Consider the following 6,926-nt stretch of genomic DNA (forward strand, 5'->3'; position numbering starts at 1 on the left):
TTTAATCACCCTTACTTGTGAAACCCCTAAAAACAGTACTGATAATTGCCTGTAGAAACAAAGGTCCACCTGTCTATCAACTAATCTCAGTTTTAATCTCACACTTTATATCCATTCCATTTAATCTAGCATATATCCAATCCATCCTTCTTTTTTTTTTTTTTCCCATTTTACATGGGAACTCTGTAGCAGTTGCAGGTCACCTGTTGTGCAATAACATTAACATTCTTTTAATTATTATTTTTGCCAAAAGTTTTTTAGGAGGTAAAGTAAAAATGTGGAAAGTGTTCTTCAAATTAAACCAAATTTATACATACAAACCAACCAATTTGTACATATGTCATATATGTCCAAGTCATAATGTGGGCAACATGTTCGTCATCAGTGTTATGTTAATGTAAGCTATAGAAGCTATATATATATATATATATATATATATATATATATATATATATATATATATATATATATATATATATATATATATATATATATATATATATATATATATATATATATATATATATATATATATATAAAGCTATATCCAAATGATGCGGATCCCTGATAGAAACCGGAATTCCCATCATATTTTGCCTACCTCAAAAACTGATTACTTTTCATTACTTCTGGAAGGTTAGTCGATAACTTCAGAGCAAGGAGGGGGTGTATCTGTCGACAAAATCCTTAAAAGGGTATACATTTCATTCAAATTCCTCACACTTTCAAAACTACGCAGAGAAATGCTTTTACAATACATACTACTCCTAATTCGGAATAAATACGACATTTAAAGGTACGAATGACCAAATGTTAGCTTCCTTCTCCCCCTGTTTCAGTGGTACGGTCCGCGCAGTCGTCACAAGCTCATTAACGTGTGGTTGTGTGGGACAGTAGAGTAGTGGGGCATTGTTGTAGTTTGTAGAGAGCAGCTGAAGTAGGCTGTTTGCTTCCTGCCTTGTTCTTGTTTATATATTGCAAGAAAGGAATCTCGCCATGGCTAACAGAAACTAAACAGCTGCTCTGAACTGTTGAAAAACCGAGGAACTCTTCAGTTATGCTTGTGAGTTGGAAATTTTATTCAAATGTCAGCAACATTGCTTAGAAAACCAAATATGGTGTCTATAGTTACACCACAAAGAACTGGTATATGTTGTTTTGAAGATATGTTGCTCAGTAAATGATAAAAAGTTTGGTTATTATCGATGTGGAGTCTTTAGTTGAGTCTGAATAGAGTTCCTGTTAGCTAGCTTAGCAAGTTTTCCTCCTGAGAACTCCCTTAGCCTTGTCCCTTTGTTTTGCCTGTTTCAACTCTCTCACAGTTATCCTTTATTTTAAACAGATGTTTCATTTAAGAAAGTCAGATCCTTCTTGATTTTATTTATTAGGCGCAAACAAAACGAAAAAATGTTGGGGAAACTTTTAAAAAGTGTTCTAAAAAACTTCTAAAAGTAATATCTTGCCACATAGGTCACCAGTAGTCTCAACTTGTATTGTCATGAATGTTAATTTTGTGTTTTTCTTTTATGAGTTTTAATTACAGCTAGATATTGAATGACTCCTCCTTTATTTTATACCCTTTACTTGTTTTACACTTGTTTGACTTTTGGTTTCAGAATGTTATCTCTTTTTCAAAAAGCCATCTTGTCCCTTTGGTACAAAGTTGTTGGCTGACAAGCATCCTACAGATTCATCAGTTTGCCAACTGGCCTCATAAACAAAAACAGGGAAACGTGATGACTGAAGTGTCCCACATGGCTGTATTTATGACTGCCTGTGTGTCAAAAATGTTTTACAGCTGAGAGATTTCATATTTTCCTCATTTAAAGTTAATATTTTACAGTTATCACCAGGTTTTGGCTGCTTTTGTTTTCTCACTGTGGTTTCTACTCTCATCAGTTCCTCTAACAAATTGGTTTCCCTTTCATTGGAAATGGGGGGTTGATAGACTGTGCTGGTCCATTTTAAACCAGCTCAGGGCTTTTTTTTCTTCTTCTTTTCTTCTTGTTAAACTGAGTGCCATCCACCTGGAAGGTTAGCTGCAGGCTCATATGAAAAGCTGTTTAACGTGTATACTTATCTGTGTGTGAGGGCTGCCTGCCACCAGGGCTCACAGTTAATTTCCTTTTTCTTTACCACTGAAAACATTTAGTTTTAGTCTAAAGAGGTATTTAAATTCACTTCTCTAAATAAAACGGTATTGGTCCTGGTTATTAGAGAATATCTGGATGAGTTAATATAATTTTTTTCCCCAAAAAAATACTTACTTTTTTTTTTTTGTAGTTTATTACAGACAGAAAATTAATGAATATAGTTTGATCCACTTCTATGCATTGCATGTTTAAATCATCCATTTTTGACCTGCAGAACTCTGATCTTTATTCAAATTAACTGGTGCATTTATAATTTTATAATCCTTTTTATGGAGACGCCCCCAACATGTGCCTAAGTCTAATTGTAGAGCAGCCCCCACCCCACCTGTTTCTGCTTAAACTACACTACAGCAGTATCAACTAGGCTGCTTATTCCAGCAGATATCTATCCTGACTAATTAACCAGCTAATATGTGATCGCTTTACCCCCAGTGAGACTAAAAGCACCTCATTCAGAAATAATCTGCACATGTGCTTCCAATGGTTTTAATCTTAAATCTATCAATGAAAATTATATGAAAACATTTGCCCTAGAGAATATTATTCTACAATAATTGATCAGTTTTTTGATTAGTTGGTATTTGAACTCAAGTTAATCAAACGAAAAGCTCTTATCTTGCTTTACGTATCTACCGGTATGTATTTTAAGTTTATCTACCAATTCTCCACTGTCGCTACAAGCAAGCTTGGTTTGAGGGACACCCTTCAAGTCAATGAATCGATGCAATCAACTGGTTTTCCTTAGAAAACTTTCAATCAATTTGACTGTATGATCTGGTTGAATTGGAAATTGTCTTGAGATGACTTGTGTTGTGAATTGGCGCTATGTAGTTAAACTATTTAAGATTTTGTACGGTTAGCTTGTTGTCTCCTTAGCCCCCCTTGTGTAATTAGGAGACTTTGTTAGATTTAGCGCTGAAGTTTACAATTTTTTTTTTTTTCTCCGACTTTGACCGATTTGCCCAAAGCCTCCATTACAGAGCTCAGCAAAAGCTCTTGTTCTGGACAAATGTATACAGTGCAGGCGATTATGTATGAGATAATTAAGCAGCGAGCCAGCTTTAAGATCCTAGGCCTCCCTGGCTGCCATGCGTAGCCATGCTGAGCCTTTGTGTTTATGGTAAGTGGGCAGCTGCATGCCTGTGAGACCTTGGCTGTACCCCAGGCCCTCGACTGAGCCACGATTGCTGCTATGGAAGCCTCCCGGCCATGCTCATTTCTCACCATTCACTCAGAGCTTTGGAAATGTGGAACAAGCCTCCCGTATGACTTGCTTTATTTCTAAGACCGTGTTGGACAGCTGTGCGTTCGCCAGCACCCTACAATAAGTTTCATGAAGTTCCTTTTATTCAGTCTGCCTCGACAGTATTAAGTACCACCTGCTGCTCGCTGGGAGCTAAATGACACCAACAAAGGAAGTTTCAGGTTTCGAAAACCTGGAGTTTTCCCTGCAAGGTGCAATGTGCTGCTGCAGGAGAAAAAAAAGCAGAACTAGAGACAGATGCCATTTGAAATGTATTTTCTATAATACATTGCTCCTTGACAGTTTTAGTATATTTAGGCTACTTGGATCCAAAAGCTAAACTGACTTTTTTTTTTCCTCAGAGAGAATATTACAAAAAACTGAAATAGATTTTTTTTTTTTTTTTTTTGATGAATTAGCTTTAGTCTACATAATCATGGGGGAAGACTGCTGACTTGGCAGGCTTTCTGCAGACAGTCACTTAAGACAATCCACAAGCATGTAATTCCCAAGAACTCTAAACTATGCACAGTGCTTTATATTCAGGCCTATTCATGGAAAATTGAGTGGAAGGATAAACTGGTATTTAAAGAAAGAGATGAATAAATATTGACAAAAAGCTTGATATCCACTTATAAAAAGATGAATACAGAGATGGAATGAAATATTTAAAAAAAGGTGGCTACTGCATCCGCATGGCATGAAGGTCGATAACCAGTGAAATTGCTGGTAAAGCCTAAATTTCTTTATGGGCTATTTTATGTTTTTTAGGTAATATTTATTCTTGGTTCTTGTGTTTCTCATTCTACAGATAATTTCAGAGCACAAACATAGACATTCCTCTTTATAAAACACTCTTTGTATAACACAGAAGACATACACTATATTGCCAAAAGTATTTGCTCACCTGCCTTGACTCACATATGAGCTTAAGTGACATCCCGTTCCTAATCCATAGGGTTCAATATGACGTCGGTCCACCCTTTGCAGCTAGAACAGCTTCAACTCTTCTGGGAAGGCTGTCCACAAGGTTTAGGAGTGTGTTTATGGGAATTTTTGACCATTCTTCCAGAAGCGCATTTGTGAGGTTGCACACTGATGTTGGACGAGAAGGCCTGGCTCTCAGTCTCCGCTCTAATTCATCCCAAAGGTGTTCTATCGGGTTGAGGTCAGGACTCTGTGCAGGCCAGTCAAGTTCATCCACACCAGACTCTGTCATCCATGTCTTTATGGACCTTGCTTTGTGCACTGGTGCACAGTCATGTTGGAAGAGGAAGGGGCCAGCTCCAAACTGTTCCCACAAAGTTGGGAGCATGGAATTGTCCAAAATGTCTTGGGATGCTGAAGCATTCAGAGTTCCTTTCACTGGAACTAAGGGGCCAAGCCCAGCTCCTGAAAAACAACCCCACACCATAATCCCCCCTCCAACAAACTTTACACTTGGCACAATGCAGTCAGACAAGTACCGTTCTCCTGGCAACCGCCAAACCCAGACCCGTCCATCAGATTGCCAGATGGAGAAGCGCGATTCGTCACTCCAGAGAACGCGTCTCCACTGCTCTAGAGTCCAGTGGCGGCGTGCTTTACACCACCGCATCCGACGCTTTGCATTGCACTTGGTGATGTATGGCTTGGATGCAGCTGCTCGACCATGGAAACCCATTCCATGAAGCTCTCTGCGCACTGTTCTTGAGCTAATCTGAAGGCCACATGAAGTTTGGAGGTCTGTAGTGATTGACTCTGCAGAAAGTTGGCGACCTCTTCGCACTATGCGCGTCAGCATCCGCTGACCCCGCTCCGTCAGTTTACGTGGCCTACCACTTCGTGGCTGAGTTGCTGTCGTTCCCAAACACTTCCATTTTCTTATAATACAGCTGACAGTTGACTGTGGAATATTTAGGAGCGAGGAAATTTCACGACTGGATTTGTTGCACAGGTGGCATCCTATCACAGTTCCACGCTGGAATTCACTGAGCTCCTGAGAGCGACCCATTCTTTCACAAATGTTTGTAAAAACAGTCTGCATGCCTAGGTGCTTGAATTTATACACCTGTGGCCATGGAAGTGATTGGAACACCTGATTCCAATAATTTGGATGGGTGAGCAAATACTTTTGGCAATATAGTGTATCTCCTTTAATTATCACTGATTGTTAAGCAACTTTGATGCTTTGGAAAAAGTTTCTTTTTCTTCGTCCTGGTCATCACACAATGTTTCTGTATGAAGCTTATGCTAAAAGTACTTTTATTTTCCTGTAAGCCATATAAGTCAAAATGAACAGTGTTTTGCTTTTTGAACTGAACAACTAAGATGGGGAAAAACATTTGGTGATATTTTATCTTCTTGATGTACCTGAATTCACAAAAAAGAGGAAGGATTTCTTTTTATCTGCTGTTCCTCTGGGAGTTACAGGACTCTGACCTTTAGGAATATCTAAACCTTTTAATGAATCTTTGTTGGGACATTTTTTAAATTTTTTATCTATTAGAAAAAGAAAACAAACAACAAAGATTAGATTTCGAAGGGCAGCTTTTTGGGTTAATAAGTAGCCTGAATGAGCTAAAGCAATGATATCAAACACTGTTGTTTCTACCAGCTGTCGTGCCACAAAACGGATTAGTATTGGCACTAATTGTCAGTCAGACACAAAGCTGACAAATCCTTACGCAATGGTGGCCTAACCCCTGGGATTACAGTCTGGGTAATGTATGGAAAAGCTGCTCAAACAGAGTAGTCACTGGGTGTGATCTTTAGAAATGTAGTTACATGAATTTGATATTAATGAACATATGTTGTCTCAAGGCACTTTAATAGACAAAGGGATCCAGTTCTTATCCGTTTATTATAGAAAAAGTCTTAATTCACTTTATATCAGCATAAAACAATTCAGTTTTGAGACCCACCCCCTCATCTGAAGTTGACCCAACACGCTGTGTGGTTTCCTCACTTGTCGTATCTTGCTTTTGCAGCGTGACCGCAAGATGTCTCTGAAAAACCAAAGCGGCCATGCTTGAAAAGTTTTTTGTTGACCACAAAGGAAGGACGGAGCAACATCTGCTCATCCGTGGCAGCAGCATCACTGCCGTTCAGGACGGATGCTAGCAAGAGATGGCTTTCTTTACTTTTTTTTTTTTTTGCATTTGGTGTTAAGTTTAGATGTTCCGTAGCCGTCTGGTTGGTGATTAGACTTCTCAGTTGTCATGGTGACTGCTGCCTCAGCCCAGATTAATTTATCGGATACCAGAAGTGCAGAAACTCCTACTGACTAAAGATAAATGTGGTGTCACTAATGAAGATGCCTTCAAGTTTTACATTAGTACTGAAGATAGACCATTCCTAAAACTGGATTTGGCCGTTTGAAAGGTGCAGTTCTGGGGGCGGTAATGGGTGCGGTGTTTGCAAAGCATGGCAGGAGATCCACAGGTAAGCTATATAATAATACCAGGGTTTAACTAAACTTCTAAAATAAGCTTCCTTTACTGGGGACAGAATTAAAAAAACAAAAACAAAAAAACAACACTTTTTTTAAA

The 6,926-nt window shown here is 38.6% G+C and overlaps 1 protein-coding gene across 1 annotated transcript in view; it reads left to right on the forward strand.

Annotated features, from left to right (window-relative positions):
- The first annotated feature begins 893 nt into the window (after positions 1-893).
- The window catches only part of fam53b (family with sequence similarity 53 member B), a 24,287-nt gene continuing 18,254 nt past the window's right edge, over positions 894-6,926 (forward strand). Inside the window, exon 1 of the mRNA XM_038274138.1 lies at positions 894-1,063. The gene's annotated coding sequence lies outside the window, so the exon portion shown is untranslated. The remainder of the gene's footprint in view (positions 1,064-6,926) is intronic.

This window comes from Cyprinodon tularosa, unplaced genomic scaffold (genome assembly GCF_016077235.1).
Source record: "Cyprinodon tularosa strain WSP-4 unplaced genomic scaffold, ASM1607723v1 ctg90, whole genome shotgun sequence".
In the NCBI taxonomy this organism is placed as follows: Eukaryota; Metazoa; Chordata; class Actinopteri; order Cyprinodontiformes; family Cyprinodontidae; genus Cyprinodon; species Cyprinodon tularosa.